Source organism: Amphiura filiformis, unplaced genomic scaffold (genome assembly GCF_039555335.1).
Source record: "Amphiura filiformis unplaced genomic scaffold, Afil_fr2py scaffold_29, whole genome shotgun sequence".
Taxonomy (NCBI): domain Eukaryota; kingdom Metazoa; phylum Echinodermata; class Ophiuroidea; order Amphilepidida; family Amphiuridae; genus Amphiura; species Amphiura filiformis.
In genome coordinates, this window is record NW_027305493.1 from 336,670 (window position 1) to 356,319 (window position 19,650).

Here is a 19,650-nt window from a genome sequence, read left to right on the forward strand (position 1 = left end):
TATTTATGTATATTATAGGGGCAATGAATCCAGTTACTACACTGGAATTTCAGTGACTCAAGACAAGTAGTTATTGATTTATTGATCAAATATTGGTTTTCCTCATTTTTGACTGTAACTCCACAACTGTTGTCTGTGCTGAAATAAAATTTTCAGTGCAGTAGTTGTAGTCCTTGCCCCTATAATATACATATCTTACTTGTCACCAATGCGCTATAATTTTTGAGAAAGATGCAAAAATAGGCACAAAATTGGCCTGGGGTGTTGTACCACCTTAAGCTTATATAAATATTATGTATAAAATGTATAATTTGAACTTGATATGGAAACATGAAACAAAATAATATAGGCATATAGCTGGTTGACATGACACTTTGTACTGTATATATAAATACAATGGTTTAATTCTCAGAAATCTGTTTATAGTTATGGTTCATATAAAAGTGCATGAACCACCGTCGCATTGTAGAAAACAATAAAAGAAGTGTTTTGAACTATTTGTCTATATTATATTAAGTAAGGACGTGATGGAAGTATTAGAGTCTGAAAGAGAAATCAGTGGGTGGGCTTCAGAGAGATGGCTGAACCCGGAACCTCTGTTCTCGTTATTGTATAGCGAGTCTGACGTTACACGTAGGCTATATGAAATTATGTCCGTATGCATGCCAGAACTGATCATTTACTTCATTAGAATTTGATGTCTGTACTTTAATTAGCACTAGGTTATATATTATACTTCTTTTGAAAATATGGTTATCTTTTTGGGAATTGGTGAAAAGATTATAATTTTATTTGAGAAAAGATCCAATTGCTCTGTTGACATATAAAAGCAACAAATTATGGCTAATTCCATTTAGGTGTATAAGTTGGGACATTACATGTACCACATTACATCTTCCATGGTCTATGATTACATCCTCCTCTCAGTACGGTGTGGTTCAATTATAATCCACAAAAAAGTGCATTTCCAAAATTCCAATTGATTCGGGCATTGCATTTGCGCATTATACGCATAATTGCATGTATTTCTGTCGACAACCCGAAAATATATTGGCAGATGCGCTTGTAGGTTTCTGATGGTATAAAATCTCAATATTTTTAGACAGATTTTTAGAGTAGGGATGATGAGACTGGATCAATAAGTACTCCTTATAGGCCTAAGGTGAGTTAGGGTCGGTTGCGTTTTTGGATCACCAATCTTCGTTGGGCCTCGCCTTTTTTTTTTTTAACTCGCCTGTTTGTTTCTTGAACTCGTCAGTTGCCCACACTCATATTTTATGAACGGTCCACATCACTGTCTGTCCATCATGAATACGTGCACTGAAATACGGGCGTGTCCCAGGCTGAAATGGACTCTTGATTGGTTGGCGTATTATATCGGTTATTTAATATGACCATTCGCCGCACTGGACTCTAATTTTCAATTATAAACGTAATATACCCTAATATTTGGTACCAATGTACATGATGTATAGCTATGGGTACGGGTCTCCTCTATCCAGTGATACCAAAATAAGTACAGTAGGCCTACAAACATTCCTCACATTATCGCTATGACGTAATAGTGTGAGGGCACCCATGCAAATTTGGGAAATGTACAAAAGTAGGTATAGGCAAATTTTTCGGCTAAAATTTCTACAAAAATGCGAAAAGAGCGAAATGAAAATCAATGACTTTACTGTAGAACCACTGAATGGTGGGTCTCACCCCCTCTATGGTCATGTTTTACGGCAGGTCCTATTATACCCCCGGGTAATGTGCAAGGGTGATACTAATTTTAATGCTATATTTTCAAAACGAATACGTGCTCCCGGTTGGCTCTATAGCGATTTCACAGAAAAGGTATTTCTAGTGCAATGCAGCGTCGGACTCTAGCTGAGAGCGTAGCCTAAGTCATTCCGGACTCCAAAAGGGCTCTCCATACACAAATGAACAAACACAAGGAGGGTAGTCTCCTCCGTGACCGGCTTGATTTCGATGGAGCGGAACCAAATTGGCTGCGGAGGAGACGGGTCATTTTTCCATGCAAATTTTTCTTTTAGAAATTATCTTTAAAAGTATGGTCTTACAAGTGAAAGTGCCGAAAATTCTTGTGTATTTTCTTTAAAATATATAATCCGTGGTGTTAAATAGCGTTTAACCTATATTGCCTGCCAACATGATGCCAATGTAAAAATTGCCAATTGAAAACCAATATTGACCCCATATTTCTCGCCAAGATTACACCAATGCCAAGTTGCCAATGGAAAACCAATATTAATCCAATATATTTTGCCAATGCAAGGCCAATGCTAATAATGCCAATGGAAAACCAATATTAGTCCAATATTTCTTGCCAATATTTTACCAATGCCAAGTTGCCAATGGAAAACCAATATTGACCCAATATATGTTGCCAATGCAAGGCCAATGCTAATAATGCCAAAGGAAAACCAATATTAGTCCAATATTTCTTGCCAAGATTACACCAATGCCAAGTTGCCAATGGAAAACCAATATTGATCCAATATATGTTGCCAATGCAAGGCCAATGCTAATAATGCCAAAGGAAAACCAATATTAGTCCAATATTTCTTGCCAAGATTTTACCAATGCCAAGTTGCCAATGGAAAACCAATATTGATCCAATATATTTTGCCAATGAAGGCCAATGCTAATAATGCCAATGGAAAACCAATATTAGTCCAATATTTCTGGCCAAGATTACACCAATGCCAAGTTGCCAATGGAAAACCAATATTGATCCAATATATGTTGCCAATGCAAGGCCAATGCTAATAATGCCAAAGGAAAACCAATATTAGTCCAATATTTCTTGCCAAGATTTTACCAATGCCAAGTTGCCAATGGAAAACCAATATTGATCCAATATATGTTGCCAATGCAAGGCCAATGCTAATAATGCCAAAGGAAAACCAATATTAGTCCAATATTTCTTGCCAAGATTTTACCAATGCCAAGTTGCCGATGGAAAACCAATATTGACCCAATATCGTTGCCAATGTAACGCCAATGCCAATGATTGCCAATGAGAAACCAATATTGACCCAATATTGCTTCCCAAGAAAATACCAATGCCAAGATTGCCAATGGTTTTCCAATATTGGGCCAATGTGTGTATGTTGTCTGGGTAATTATAGGCCTTATTTTCAACACATATTTCAATACCGAACACGTGCACACACCAAACACGTGCATGTAGGCCTATTTCAGCAGAACATGACTATTCCGGGAATCCTCCAGAATGGTTAACATAAAAATTATCCGTTGTGGTAAGGCCTATAGGCCTAACCGTTTTTGCGTTCACGTTTCTCGCGATTGATTTCATTACTTTAGTAACGGTCTATAGGCCTATCCACGTCCAGATACTAATTTCGGTTTCCAGATTATGGGTAGGCCTACCGAACTACCAAAGTAAGAAGCACACCTATAGGGGAAGGTGGGGCATAACGGACCCCCGGGACAAAACGGAACCACCTGGAAAAATAGGCCTTGGCAATACTGCCGCCTATGCAAATTATATTGAGGAACACAAGTATGGCTACGAGGATTTACAACAACAATTTTATCTGAAACAATCCACTGACATTCGAGCAAGATCGAGTCAAAAAATTACTACCCGTCTGGTGTAAGATATGTAGATGTTTAATGCGCTGAAATTTTACTTCATTAATATCAGATTCCCAAATAATTGTGTATATGTACTAGTAAACACGAAGGTACTAGCCATGAGCTGTATTAAGTACATGGCCTATATGCTACGATGTATTATGCATGCAACCTATTTCTAAATGGGGCAAAACGGAACCCTAGGTGTGGGGCATAACGGAACAGGGTTCCGTTTTGCCCCGGGCGTTTTGTCCCACAGATGGGTTCCGTTTTGCCCCAATTGGACATAAGTTGCCTTCACTCAAGGAAATGTAGGCATTATCTAGGGGCCTACTCGAACATGGTAAACACTTCGCTGAAACATAGAAATATAACTAGACCTAGGCCTACAGATAGAATTAATGATTAAAAGTTAACTTACTCCACAGAGATGGTAGGCCTACTGAATATTTCTTTCTAATCAAATATTGGTCATACATATTATAGGCCTACTAGGCCTATAAGAAGTTAACCACTCACTCCACAGAGATGGTAGGCACACTTAATATTGTAACTGAATATAGGCCTACATATAACTAGGCCTAGGGCCTACCGATGGAACAACTGATATAGGCCTAAGTTTGCACCCAGGGTGCCGTTTTGCCCCATAGGGGGGTTCCGTTTTGCCCCCGATAGTGGGGCAAAACGGATTTTTTTTGTTGAAAATATTTCTTCATTTTTATAAAAAATTGTAAGATTCAAGTTATATTGGTTACTGGTATATTAAAGGTAAATACAAAATTCAACTGAACATATACTTTTTACAGTCATATTACTTATGGTGACGTCACAGAGCATCCTCAAAGTTAAGTGTTCCGTTATGCCCCACCTTCCCCTAAAACAAACAGAGTTGATTAAGTTGTGTCAAGTTGGGTCTTAATCATTGAGCGACGCATTTCATAGTCAGGGCAGGTATTGGGTAACGGGTTTGGGTAATTAGAAATAAGCCTATCACGATTAGCGCCCGACCCGAGAACCGCGAAATATAGTGTTAGTATAGGACCGGGTCACAGCCTGTACGTTCAGCCTGGGGGTTACAAAAAGCTACAAAATAGGGGGCCAAAAAAGCATTTATTCAGCTCAAGAGACACATGGACAAAACTTGTTGGATATCACTCCCAGGAGGATACTGTGATGTACCCTGTATAATTGTGTTTCATGAAATGGGGGAAGTTACCTTTCTAATCATGCAAATGTTTATTATGACTTTTCTGGAAAACCCCTATGATAGAAATGACATCATCATTTATGAAGACTATTTATGCCAAAAGGAAAATCCCCTGAGATAGTAAAGTGAAATGAAATAGTGGGGAAACCTACAGGAAGTGATGTAATGTTAAAGGTGAATGTCTATTAATAGAACATTTGGGAAAATCCCAGATGGTTTACTATAAAACATCTGACTGGTAGTAATTCTAGGCAGACCTGTATCGATATGATTGTAATGTGAATGGATGTAGCTATAGCTCTCAAAAAGAGAGTAAATAATGTTAACCAGTTAAAATCAGGATACTGAAAGAGTATTACTGAGTGTGGCTATAGGGAGATCATGAGTTTCCGACAGTGCTATTTAAAACAGCCTCTGAGCGATGGAGATGGATATTTTCACCGACAAGCTGGAAGTATGGTTATTTCGAAGCTACGAAAATGGACCAAAGTAAGACATAGAGGGTCTTCTGCGGATTGTGAAGGACTTTGTGAAAAATGTTACGATTATTATCATCTGGATACAGATCTGACAGGCGGTCATAGCCTTTATTATGACTGAAATTTCAAGACAGAATGTCATGGGAGATTGTAAACTCCACATGTGTGTGATGGTCTTCGTGCTTCAAAAAAGAAGTACATTTTAACCAGTTTATGTAGCCAATAATTGAGCTATTTTAATACAGCAACGAAGGAGATAGCGAGCAAACAAATGTGCTCTTCCTCATCAAAGGATTAAAGTTCTTCTGTCGAATTGCTGGAGTTTGCTGGGTTTGTGAAGGCCACGCATCTGTCAAAAAACAGCGGAGCTGTGTTAATTAAAGAAGCCTGTTCCCGGAAGAAAGAGAGAATGGTGAAAGAAACACCATTTTTGGAGAAAGCAGCGCAAGGAGATATATTTGTGGAGAGAGCAGCGCAAGGAGATATATTTGTGGAGAAGGCAGCGCAAAGGAGATTGGAGAAAGCATCATCATTTTCGTATGAGGATTTTATACGCAAGGATTTATAAATGCAAGTGTACAATGGACTTCGCTGATTTTCACAGGACAAGTGAATACGGATATATTACATCAGTCGTCCAGAACATTGCAAGAACTCTAGAATCACCAACAAGAAGACCGCTGGTTAAGTACAGATAGAATAAGACTGTTTGTGTGATTTTATTGTAATTGTTGTTATATGTACCAAGCATACTTTGTTTTCAATTAAAGACTTAGATATGTTAGCTTAAGGTTACACAAAGAGACGTATAAAAAACGTATAAAAGACGTATAAAGTTGTTCTCTAAAACAGAGTTTTCTCAGTAATCAAATATCGCAGCGAGTGAAATGTTGGTGCATTGGATGTAGCTTAACATTTTTGTGTGTGTTATATACAAATTATTAGAATAAATTTTAAAATCCTTCGTTTAAAGCATTTTTTACCCACCATGTTCACAAGATCAAAAACACGTTCCATGAGGTTTTTTTCAAATGTGCGCTCCGTATAAATCCACACCGAGCGATTGTTTTCTTCTTTTTCGTATTGTATTACAAATCGATCAAAGAAATAATGTTGCCATGGGGAAGAACCAAATACAGTACCGATTAAATTTTAAAAGCCCGTTTTGGGGGAAATTTTTGGAGAATTTGCTTGAGAAAAAGCTGGTTTGTGAAATTATCGATATCTTGATTACGAGACGTTAATTTAGACATCTGAATACCTACATTATTTCTCAACATTCTGCCAATTGCTATTCCATTTGATTTTCACTCCAAATTGAAGCTAGTTTTGCAAAAACGAGGTTTTCCTCCATCAGTTCGTTCAAAATTTCAGCGCCGACATGCGTGTTTATTCTAAGAGCCATAATGCGGACGCGATTGTAATCATATGTAATTGCATCCAATTATAGTTATATCATCCGCTTTGAGAACAGTCAATTTGTGTAAGTTGATCTGTGGCCGAGTGGATAGAGCGTTGGACTGGGAATCTAAGGCCGTGTAAAATTAATATTTTGGTTCTCGTCCCCTCCCTCTTCAATTTCTGGGATTTGTCAGATTTTTTTTTTTTTTTTTTAGATTTTTCAATTTTTTAGACTTTGGAATGATTTATGAAATCTGCATACATATAAATAAGTTTATTAGAGAACAAGCATCACTTCCAAGTCTTTTTGTGGTACTCTAGGGGTTTATCCTCAGAATCTCACATTTGAAAAAAAAAAAAAAAGGGCCTCATCGTTTCCTCGAGCACTGTTGGAGAAAAAAGAAAAATATTAAAAATGCTAATTTTACATTGGAAAAAAAAAAAAAAAAAAAAAAACACCTCCCTCCCTCATCAATTCATGAAAATCCTCTGGACGAGAACCAAAACATTAATTTTATACGGCCTAATATGAACTATTTTTGTGGGTTCGAGTCTCCGTGTGGCTGAATTTTCTTTTCTTTTTTCTCTTGTCTCATTTTTACTTCCTTTCTTTCCTCTTTTCATTCTCCCTTTCTTTTATCATTTCTTTTTTTTTCATTTCTTTCATTTCTTTCTTTCTTTCTTTTTCGTTCATTTTCTTTCTCTCTTTTCTTTCTCTTTTCACTATTTCTTTATTCTTTCTTGCTCCTTTCTTTTTAGTTTTATTTGATTGATTCGCTGAGTGCAGTGAATCGTGATTGATTGTTTTTCACTTTGTAGGCCTGCTAAGTCTGTCTTGTTGATTTTCATCCCAAATTCGATTTACAAATAATTGCTTTTTGATATTGTTGTTGTTGCCTACCCTTACATTGTAATCAGGGGAATAGCAGCATTGATTTCATCAAAGATATCAAGGCTATAAATTCAAAATCAACACATTTTCCAGGGCGTAGCTTGACGAAGTGCCCCCAATCAATTTTAAAATTTATAAAATCCTTGTGAAAATTGCCGAAAATGGCTTGTGCCACCCCCCCTCCCCCGGCATCCGAGCTCCGGGCACGAGCTAAGCCAAGTTTCATAGCCTTTTCATGTCTTGACCGTGGATCGATATTCTATTGTAAGTAGGCCTACGTCCCGGTACGCTTGTTCATTTTCTGCATGGCTGTTTCTGTTATGAACTTACGCCCCTCTGAAATCAAGCGCATGAAAAACTCTCGGCTAACCTTAATCAAACAGTGTATTTGTGTTGTGCATTCGTGTGAGTTCGGGTAAAAGGTGATTTTGGCCTTGAGTCAAGTACGACTCGTAACAATACCTCTGATATAACCTTTGATATGTTACCTCGAATAGACAATGTTCGATAGTAGGCAGCTTTATTTATCGTAAAGTAAATACGATATGAAACTAAACAATATGAAAATTTATATTTTAGTCTGTAACGTTATCATGCTAAACTAAACAATATGACAGCTTTATCATATTCCCTGAAATCTATCATTATGTAGGCCCTGGTTTTATTTATGGCTAAAAGGCAGGGTCAATATGATCAGTTTATCACTTCCAGTTTACTCGTCTCCTCAGCTGCTGAGTCGTCTGTGGTTTTATGTCAACTCAATTCTCGTTTATGATAAGGTAAGCATAAAGGCCTATCTGTATAATACGTTTAGACAAATAATGCAGCCTATGCATTCAATTTAAACATAGCCTATGCCCTCGGTTTATTCAATAACGGGATCGGTTCTCGGCTTTCGCGGTTATCGGCTTTCACGGTTTGGGTATATGCGCGGCTTTTGGGTATAAGGGATGAGCATGATGAGGTTGTGGCTGGGGGTTGTGGGGTTAGATGTGTTGGTGGTACAGTGAGAACCATGTTTTTATTGTGCTGTGGGTATTTTTTAATCGCATGTTTCTGTTCAGAACCCTGTGTGGACGAAATGTGTATATTTATGACGGTTTGAAGGGGTAGTAGTTGTGGTAGGCCTATGTTGTGCTTGTTATTGGAGAAGCAAAAGTATTTGCGAGGTCTTTGAAAGGGCCGTTCTGTAGGTTTTATTTATAGTTGAGGAGGGTTCCCTTTGCACTAAAACTATGTTTATGTTTTCTCTCTAATTAGTTTTTTCCATCGAGAACTTTTTAAGGATATTCAAGATATTTTGGAATGATGACATGGCCCTGAGAGGTATAAGTGGAGGATAAAGTTTTTTGGCCTTCTATAACCAGTGACTAAAACGGGTCTTTTATGTTTTCAATATATTTTTTTTCTGTATGGATGTTCATACCGAATATCTGATGACAAGATCTTATTTTCAAAATATTCATTCATTTGCTTTGTTGTGAGTTAATATGGAAAATTACATTATATATTTTCCAAAGGCACTGCTGTATTTATAGATAGAAAAAGGAACATTTAGAATAATTTTGGCAATATTAAATCTGCATGAAATGTTATGTGAGTTATTATGCAGGGAAAGATGAAGACTATTATCATGAGTGTCAGTCCTTGTCGGGGGACGAAACTTATTTAGAGGAGCATTTCGTGATCCTAGCATCCACTTTTTATGACATTTTTCAGCAGATATTCACGAAAAAAACTTATTTCCAAAATTTCAGTTGATTCCGATTTTGCGTTTGCGAGTTATGCATGATTATGTGTATTATACTGCTCCATAGGCTTCTGTTGTGATTTCGTTCTGGTATACCAGAAATTTGACGATATTTTTGCTAAACGAATTAAGGGCTGGGGTATGAACGTTTGGACAGTATTTATTTTGGGACATTAGAGCACATCAGACATATCGAATTGCATTCTGAATACGAAGAATGTCATTCTGATATCAAATAATTTTGATTTTTGAAATTCGCAATTTAATACACATTTTATGGCAAATCATTAAAATTGATATTTTTGATATTTAACAGTACTTGAAGTAAACTTTATAAATCTGATGATTTATACTTAAAGTGTATGTAGGTGGGATGAAAATCCGACGATCAATTGAAAATTTTGACCTTTCGTATTGAAGATATGGATTTTTTCCCAAAACACACAAAAAAAATTAGGTCTTTTTGGGAAAAAATCCATATCTTCAATATGAAAGGTCAAAATTTTCAATTGACCGTCGGCTTTTCCTTCCTGCTACATACACTTTAAGAATATATCATTAGATTTATATAATTTACTTCGAGGACTGTTATATATCAAAAATTTGAAAAATATCAAATTTTTATAATTTGTCATAAAATTTGTATATATTGTAATTTTCAAAAATGAAAATTATTTGATATCAGAAAGACATGCTTCGTATTCAGAATGCAATTCGATAGGTCTGAGGTGCTCTCATGTCCCACAAAATACTGTCGAAACACAATAAACGCTCATTTTAGATCCCTTAATCTGCAAGAAATTTTTGGTACATAAACATTATGTAGGCAGAGGTTTCCAGCGGTATAAAAATCTAAACTTTTTTTGAGAAAAGTGGGGGATGAGGCTGTGGATCACGAAATGCACTTTTAATTGCTCATACGTTATTTATACTTACACAGCGCGGGGACTCCCCGAGGTAGGCCTACCTGATGAAATTCGCAGCGATCGGATCAATAGCGCTCATCTATTTCTCCATTTCAACTGGCGCATTAATTTATCTATATTTCTACTTTCAAAACCTCATTGATATTACAAAAGAGCAGTGCTCATTATCACTGAAGGTTAACACGTCTCCTGTAGATTATGATTACAAATTCTACTTCAAAGATGAACGCTATGAAATTGAAATAGATGGGCAGAGTGGGGTTGGTGATGAAAGTAGCGTCTCTGATTGGCAGATAACTGACTTTGAGCCTACGGATGCGACCTCTTTATTACATTGCTGTGTAAATGACGAAAATGGATTGAAAACGGTAACAACGATTCCTTGTGATATTAAAAATAATTTATTTATCAATTTACCTTTAAAATTATTTTTTGCTTACTTTTTGAATAATTTTGTTTATACTATGTCGTCCCTTCCTTCTTTCTCTTTTTTGTTTGTTTGTTTGTTTCTTTTTTCGTTTACTAAATCCTTTGTTTCTTCCACTTTTGATGAGATCAATGGGTGCAAACAAGAGCAAACCATGTACATGAAAAACTATAATATATTTAGTGGGATCTGTCCATCAGTGTAGAAAAAAAATATAAAGATTTTTTCGCTTTCTTACTGGGTGCAGATTTAAATCAATTTTTGATGCATTTAATTAATTCTTATTTTGATCAATGTTTTGTATAACTTGAACAGAAAATAGAAAAATGGACGAGAAATTATTTGAATATGATGGAAGATTCAGAAAGTGGTGAGTTGTTGTTTTGTTTGTTTGTGTGTACAGGGGTGTATGTGCTTGACATTATTTTGCTGTATCTTAAAATGGACCTCTTAGCGTATGTCTTATCTTTTAGTGTATCTCGAATATTTCAGGCTGTAGTCCTAATCATGGCGAATCAAGTTTAGATCGGAACAAGGAAGACATTCCAATAACGGCGTTAATAGTCGGCAGGGAAAGAGAACGATTGCTATATGGCAAGTCAAATTAATATTTTATTTTACTATCAGGAGTCATAACTTTTTCTTAATTTTTCATGTAAACAGGGGAACAAAGACAGCATATTCTAGCCTATAACCATAACCTTATCCATACCCTAAATCTATCCCTACTAACCCAAGCTAACCTAATTTTAAATTCGACATAGCGAATGTTAATATATTTTTGACATATTAGCGAACGGTTACCAAGAAGAGTAATCGAGATAAAGTGCCTTACTCAGGGGCACAACACGATGGCGTCGCCGGGGCTCGAACCCGCAACCTTCCGATTATGAGTTGTAGCCCGTTCCGCTTGGCCACCGCGCTCCCACGGTCAGCGAACCTCAGACCAAAGTATTGCTATGACATAGCGAACCTTCGACATAGCACACAAGTGGATACGGTCACCTTTCAAATACAGAGAATAATTTTCTGTTATGCAGATGCCAGAAGTTTGCAAGTCGTACTTTTAAACGTTTTTCTTCTTATAATGAAACTGCCAAAATATTTTGACTCACATTTTTAATTCGATTTTCATTTTTCAGATCCTAGACAAATTTACTACCCTATAACATCTTGGAAATTGGAAAGAAATGCCGAATTCAAAAGAGGATATCGGCATGGTGTAAAATGGCAAAAAAGTGATCGAGGAAATCTAACAATTTTTACCGAGGGGTACTATCTAGTTTATTCTAAGGTAGGTTACTAATGAAACTATGTATGTATGTAGTCTAGTTGTCCGCTTTTACGAAAACTTGCCGATTGGAACGCGATTTTTCCAAAATAGAACCAGTCTATTACCATTTTGCAATATTTTGGTTGATATATATAATTTTAAAAATTTGTTTTCAGGTTAGTTTTGAAACAAGTGGATTAATAGACGGCATACATCATTACACCGTTGTCGGTAAGTTGCAAACCGGCCCCTCCCCTTTTCGACTAGCGATCAAGCTATTAAGTGGGCTTTTAAAAGCTAAAAGTTTTTTTTTTTTTTTTTTTTTTTTTTTTGAGGAGCAGTATATAGAAAATAGTTTTTCTGGGGTCACCCATACAGGGGTGGGTGGGATTAGGTGTGGGGGTGGGCGGTGTTGTAGGATTTGATATCTCTTGTCTGCTCTATATTGTGTTTCTTCGTTCGAGTATCAACTTACTTATTATGTAAAAGTTGAAATAGTTAAGGGATCTAAAATGAGCGTTTATTGCTTTTCGATAGTATTTTTTGTGGGACATGAGAGCACCTCAGACCTATCGAATTGCATTCTGAATACGAAGCATGTCTTTCTGATATCAAATATTTTTCATTTTTTGAAAATCATAATATAATACAAATTTTATGACAAATTATAAAAATTTGATATTTTTCAAATTTTTGATATATAACAGTCCTCGAAGTAAATTATATAAATCTAATGATATATTCTTAAAGTGTATGTAGCAGGGAGGAAAAGCCGACGGTCAATTGAAAATGTTTACCTTTCATATTGAAGATATGGATTTTTTCCCAAAAAGACCTAATTATTTTTGGGTGTTTTGGGAAAAAAATCTATATCTTCTATACGAAAGGTCAAAATTTTCAATTGATCGTCGGCTTTTCATCCCACCTACATACACTTTAAGTATAAATCATCAGATTTATAAAGTTTACTTCAAGTAGGCCTACTGTTAAATATCAAAATATCAATTTTAATGATTTGCCATAAAATGTGTATTAAATTGCGAATTTCAAAAATCAAAATTATTTGATATCAGAATGACATTCTTCGTATTCAGAATGCAATTCGATATGTCTGGTGTGCTCTAATGTCCCAAAATAAATACTGTCCAAACGTTCATATACCCCAGCCCTTAAACAACACAAATTTTGCTCGGTATGAAAAATAAAGTCCAACCTGATAACTGATAAGACAGTCTAAGGGACAATCATTACCACTCCCCCTAATCTCGTTGTGTTTCTATTTTGGGAAACTATAATTATTAATTAGTACTTGGACCATGACGGCATTCGTTATAAAAAGGTTGATAAAGCTCTATTGCACCCGTTTAAGTCATTGACTACATTATCAAGTCTTTCCCGATTTTTCTATATGGAATGAAGTTCATAAGCTTACAGACATTAGGCATATCATGTTAATAATTTATTATTGCAAAGATAATAGAACAGCATCTAGTATATTTCTACGGGTATATTTTCTAACTTCCCCTGCACTTTGGCCATATGTTAAAATCAATTATCTACCGGTCAATTTATTATCAATTACATACATGTATTTCTCGTATTTTTCATAATAGAAAATCATTCGGAAAGACCCGAGCCTCAAATATTGATGGATAGTAGCTTAGAACATTGCTCGGATGATCCAAATGCCTCGCAGACCAGTTTTCATTCAGGAGTGTTTCATTTATTCGTCAAAGACAAGATTTCTGTAGGAGTGAGAGGTCTACGTAGAAATACCGAAGTTACGTTTGTACCGACAGCCAGCTATTTTGGTTTGTACCTGTTATCAGCGACGTAACTAAAGAAAAACTCACCAGAACCTGCCGGATAGGCCCACCAATCAAAAATATGTGCACATTTCCCCTATGGGGAAGCGGGTTGGCGTAGCAGTTCTGTATGCACGCTTTGACCCATTGAGGTCTTAGGTTCGAGCCTCGGCGCGGCCGTTCCCAAGAGGTTGCGATTTCCAAACGCCGTGATCGTGATTCAAAACCACTCTCCTGTATCGAAACGAGCACGAGGTCGCATATAAGGCCTAGTCAGTTTTGAAGATTTTGCACGTTCGAAATGAACATGGAGACAACGTTGAAAATGCACAAAATAATTATGTTCCTTTAAGGGATGGGGTATGAACGTTTGGACAGTATTTTTGTGGGACATTAGAGCACACCAGACATATCGAATTGCATTCTGAATACGACGAATGTCCTTCTGATATCAAATAATTTTGATTTTTTTGAAATTCGCAATGTAATACACATTTTATGGTAAATGATCAAAAATTGATATTTTTGATATTTAACAGTATCCTACTCGAAGTAAACTTTATAAATCTGATGATTTATACTTAAAGTGTATGTAAGTGGGATGAAAAGCAGACGATCAATTCAACATTTATGAAAGGTCAAAATTTTCAATTGATCGTCGGCTTTTCCTCCCAGCTACATACACTTTAAGAATATATCATTAGATTTATAAAATTTACTTCGAGGACTGTTATATATCAAACATGTGAAAAATATCAAATTTTAATAATTTGTCATAAAATTTATATTATATCGTGAATTTCAAAAATGAAAATTATTTGATATCAGAAAGACATTCTTCGTATTCAGAATGCAATTCGATATGTCTGATGTGCTCTCATGTCCCACAAAAATACTGTCGAAACGCTCATTCCAGATCCCTTAACAATATATTAAAAACAGTCAAGGATAATGAACACAAGCTAACATACGAAGGAAAGTCTATTAATATGATCCTGTAAGAAATTATATAATATGCGCAATTCAAACGTACAGATTGTCCATTTAAATACGTGTGAGATCGGACGTATAAAAAGAGATTGTGATTTAATTTGCCTTTTTGATACAAACGCACGGCGCGCGGTAAACACGCACGGTCCACATGATATGTTGTACGGCGTCCCATGCAAAAGCTACTAATTTTCACCACAAAAAGTATCATTTTGAAAATAAAGTCACAATATATGCATGAAGTGGGCCTTAATCTACAAAAATATTTGTTTTGGCAACCATAATATTTGGAAAGCACTGAAATACAATTAGGCCTAAAAAATCGGCGTAACATAAAAAAAAAAAATTAGGGTAGGTAGGTCAGGATTCATTTTTTTCTTTTTTACTTTTTAAGCTGTAAATTTCGTTTGAGAAAGGATTTGGAACTTATTTTCTTCTTTTTTTTAAGTTTATTTTTTTTTTTTTAAACTTCTATTATTTTTTTGCAAAACAAAAAGAAAAAAAATTAGGGTCGGGCCTAATTTTAGGGTAGGTCAGGTTATGCCAATCACACAATTTTTTAAAGCCTTAGTGTTAAGCAGCATGTCAGTTTAACCTTAATTGGTTTTATTGTGTGACCAAATAAAGGGTTCACAAAAAATAACTCCCCCCTAAAATTACAAAACATTTTTTTTGCATAACTTGACATACATTTCGTGGATTTGAAAAATTTAAAAACCTGTGAATAAAGGATTTCTTTTTCTACCCTCCCAACGTTCTTTCGTCTGAAAATCTTTTTGTTTTGACCAAAAATAATCACGTTTTCTAAAAATGATGTTTTCAGAAAAAGTTGCACTTTTCAACATCCTCATTTATGTCAAAATTAGCTTCAACAAGTCATTATTTTGCACTACGTGATGGTTGTATGGGTGACTAAGAGTTCGAGACAAAAAGGTGAAGGAAAAAAAAAAACAATTAAATCAATCGTAACATTGATACCGAGAAAGATTTGTACATTACATGTATGGGATGTTGAAAAGCGCAATTTTTTTTAAAGCATCATTTTTGAAAAATGTGATTATTTTTGTCAAAAACAAAAAGATTTTGAGAAGGGATAACTTTGGTAGGGTAGCAAAAAGATGCCTCTATTCACAGGTTTTTAAATTTTTCAAATCAACAAAATGAATGTTAAGTTATGCAAAGAAATGTTTTGTAACTCCTAAATTGATTTTACCATTTTTGAAACACCGGCTCAATCAAATCTTCTAGAAAAGCCCGTACGTATCAATTAGTCATTGTTTTATACTGCAAGATGATTGCATGGGTGACTGGGTAATCGTATACATAAAAATTAAAGAAAACAAAAACACCATTAAATAAATCAAAACATTGATATCGAGAATGTTTTTGTACATTAAATGTATAGGATGTGAAAAAGTGCAACTTTTTCTGAAAGCATCATTTTTGGAAAAAGTGATTATTTTTGGCCAAAACAAAAAGAATTTTTAAGAAAAGAACTTTGGGAGGGTAGGAAAATGATTCCTTTATTCACAGGTTTTTAAAATTTTTAAATCAACGAAATGTATGTCAAGTTATGCAAAGAAATGTCTTGTAATTTTAGGGGGGGGGGAGTTATTTTTGTGAACCCTTTATGAACATATTTTGACCAGCATTAAAATATCAGTTTCACTTTGCATGCCTCATCCTTCAAAGGCCTATTCAGTAATCTCAGCGAAATGAAATTGTTAACAAATTAAATTGTCTAATAGTGAAGGATAATTAAGTCATTATGATTGTCATTAGGTATTTTTGAAATGAAAACTTTTTCAAAAAACAAAGGAAAACAGCGGTATTGACAAAGTTGAAGCCTTGTAGCTAATTTCTCTACTGAAGTAGAGAAATTATTCTGTCTGTAATTCTGGGCTTTTGGATTGACCACTATTATAGCAGGCTAGGCTAGCACACCTATGTTGCTACAAGTAGCAAAGGTACCAAAACTGAATTTTGATGATTTGTACGATCCTGGTGATACGAAAATCACTGAATGGGTCTTTAAGTTTGTAAAATTGGTATAATTTTCTCAATATATTTTGTCAGTATGCAGAAGCTTAGACAATCTTCAAGCTACTAGGTTTACACAGAAAAAGGTAAATTTGTTATCTGTTAGTATTCGGAAATCGTGACCATTAAGGATAGGTCTATCTTATTTGACTAAGAATCTACCCCAAGAATCTACTCCCGGTTCCAGAAATATCATTTATTTTATTTTTAATTAAAAATATTGTTCTGTTTTGCTGGAACATAGGTCAATCCTAATCCTTTAGATTTACCCAATAACAGGAAATAAAAGCCAACAGTTCATATTTCACATGTTTTGAATAATAATAATAAAAGAAGAGAGCAAATAATGACTGTGTGTGTTAGGTGTGGTTTTTTTTATGCTAGAACATCAATCACCGCTAAAGATCCGTATTTTAAGGGAGGGGCACTTCGTGATCCACAGATGCTAACAGAAACTACTACAAAATGTTTGTATGCATACATGTACTGCATACAGTTTCTTGCCGATTTTGTCAAAGATTGACAAAGATATCTTCCAATTTTAAAACCTATAATTAAACTTGAACAGGCAAATTCAATGTTCAAATCAAATGACATTCTGGAAACCAGCTTTTTTCATGGATATGTATTCTATACATGTATCTGTAGTAAAAACTAAAAACTACACAACGCTCCCTTCTGGAACCAGGCGGGGTGAATTTGTGTGGGGGTGTGTGCGCCAGATGGTTTGTTTAGTAACGAAGTGGCACAAACCAGCTGGGAACAAGACTATAACAGGCACTGAATGCCATGTTCAAACAGACCAAAAATAAACCAGTTCAATTCAATCATATTGGACCTTTATTTTGTTTATATGATACAGATTGTGTATCTATGACTACAAAATAACACATCTTTGATTTGACAATATACACAAAATATTATACAGACATAATAATAACAATATTTCACAACTAACTGACTACTTCATAAAATCACCATATTATACTATGGTTCAATATCAAATAATTATAATCAGAATTTATGTTACCGTTAAAAGTGGAAATTTTCGCCTGATTAATTTTTCATGCTTTGCTAATTTTGAACCGTTTCCCTTGTTTTTAAATTTGTGATTCTAAGTTTCCTTACATTGATCTATACACAAAAGGAATATATCCGCACATTGTTATATTAGCAACGGCAGCTTGGAACGTGAGAAATGTGAAAATAAAATGTAGAGTGAAAATTTCCACTTTTACAGTATGTGATCATGATGTTCTAAAAATAAAACTGATTTTCACAAATATTAGTTTTTGTACAATTGGCAAGGAGCTGAATTATGTTTCTTTGATTTACTGCTGAGGATGCCTGAGATCAAATCAAAAACAAGCTACTGTGGCAGTTGATATTGGATTTTAAAAAATTGGGACTTATTCCATTTTAAATCACTACCCCTGTGGAAGATTTAGATAAAGTCTTCTACAGAGGGAGTATATATTTCAAATGGAATTAGCTATGGTTAATTATGTTTAAATCCATACTCCCTCATATTATAGAATTACCTATAGCTTTCACAACTGGAGTGAGTATTTCAAATGGAAGTTACTCAATTATCTATTCTATTTGAAGAGAACACCCCCTCTGTGGAAGACTTCAGTTACATCTTCCACAGGGGGAGTGTGGGTTTCAATTCCAATGTCCTCTGGAGCTCTCTTACCCCAAAAGGCTGACAATAAATTGTTCACATGATTTATTAAAAACTGCTGTGAAATTATATTTTTTAAAACATTACACATTTTTAATGTGACGAGGATTTCAGCAAACACAAAAAACATTTCTGTAACATTTCAAAAGAGCACACCACAAATGTTGCCAGAAAATGTGGCATAAATTTATAACATTTAAGTAACATTTTCAAAACATTTGCAAAAATTGGCACAAAATAGTGTAACATAATTGACAAAAGATCGTTTTTAAGCATTTGTAAAAATATTTTACATTTTGACAAACATTTTATTTTATTTCCTTGATGGAGAATGTTTTAAATATTTAAATTAAATATTAAAATTCTGTCGGTCCGTGTCACATCACTTCCGGTTAATGATGTTCGAGTGAAAACAAGTCCCTGATTCGATTTTTGTTGATGATTTCTGTCATTGGTGTTATGTAAATTTCGATCGCAAATAGTCAGTGGAATCAAACAACTGTTTCCAAGTCTCAAGAGTGAAAGAAACTTACTTGATTTACCGCTTATATACTGACAAACTTAAAATTAAATTCCATGGTCGAAAGTGTCGTTTTTTCCGAAATTGAATGCCACTCCAGCAACATCGCTATGTAGCCTCCTTCACAGCCGGTTTCTGTTGTTCACAACAAACCGTGAGCCACATGCAGTTTGGGCCCGAGACTAGAGATAGCCCGGATGTTCGACCGACAGAATAAACATTTTATAACTTTTTGAAAAATGTTTTTAAAAGATGTTACAAGATATGTTTGCTGTGATGTCAAGTTTTTACACAGATTTTGATAAGATAAGTTAAAAAGAGGATTTTCAAGTTTAAATCCATACACCTGTATGGAAGACATGACCTTAATCTCCCACACAGGGAGTGTAGATTTGAAATGGAGTCAGTCATTCAGGTAACTCCATTTGAACTTCACACTCCCAATGTAAAAGATTAAAGTCATGACTTCCACAGGGGGTGTATGGATTTCACCTGGAATGTACCAATATAACAAATTACAAATAGTGTGAATATTTCTTTTTTCTTAACAAGTCTGATGATCAACTCTGTAATTGGCAAGAAATATCCATGAATTCTGTCAAAGAGCCTAATAAATACCCATCTCATACTTAGCAGTTGCAACAATA

At 35.1% G+C, this 19,650-nt stretch overlaps 1 long non-coding RNA gene across 1 annotated transcript; it reads left to right on the forward strand.

The window, feature by feature from the left end:
* The first annotated feature begins 11,841 nt into the window (after positions 1 to 11,841).
* Positions 11,842 to 13,861, forward strand: LOC140143834 (uncharacterized). The gene is made up of 3 exons (XR_011857803.1): positions 11,842 to 11,985; positions 12,141 to 12,195; positions 13,578 to 13,861. It is a non-coding gene; the product is annotated as an uncharacterized lncRNA (long non-coding RNA).
* The last annotated feature ends 5,789 nt before the right edge of the window (positions 13,862 to 19,650 follow it).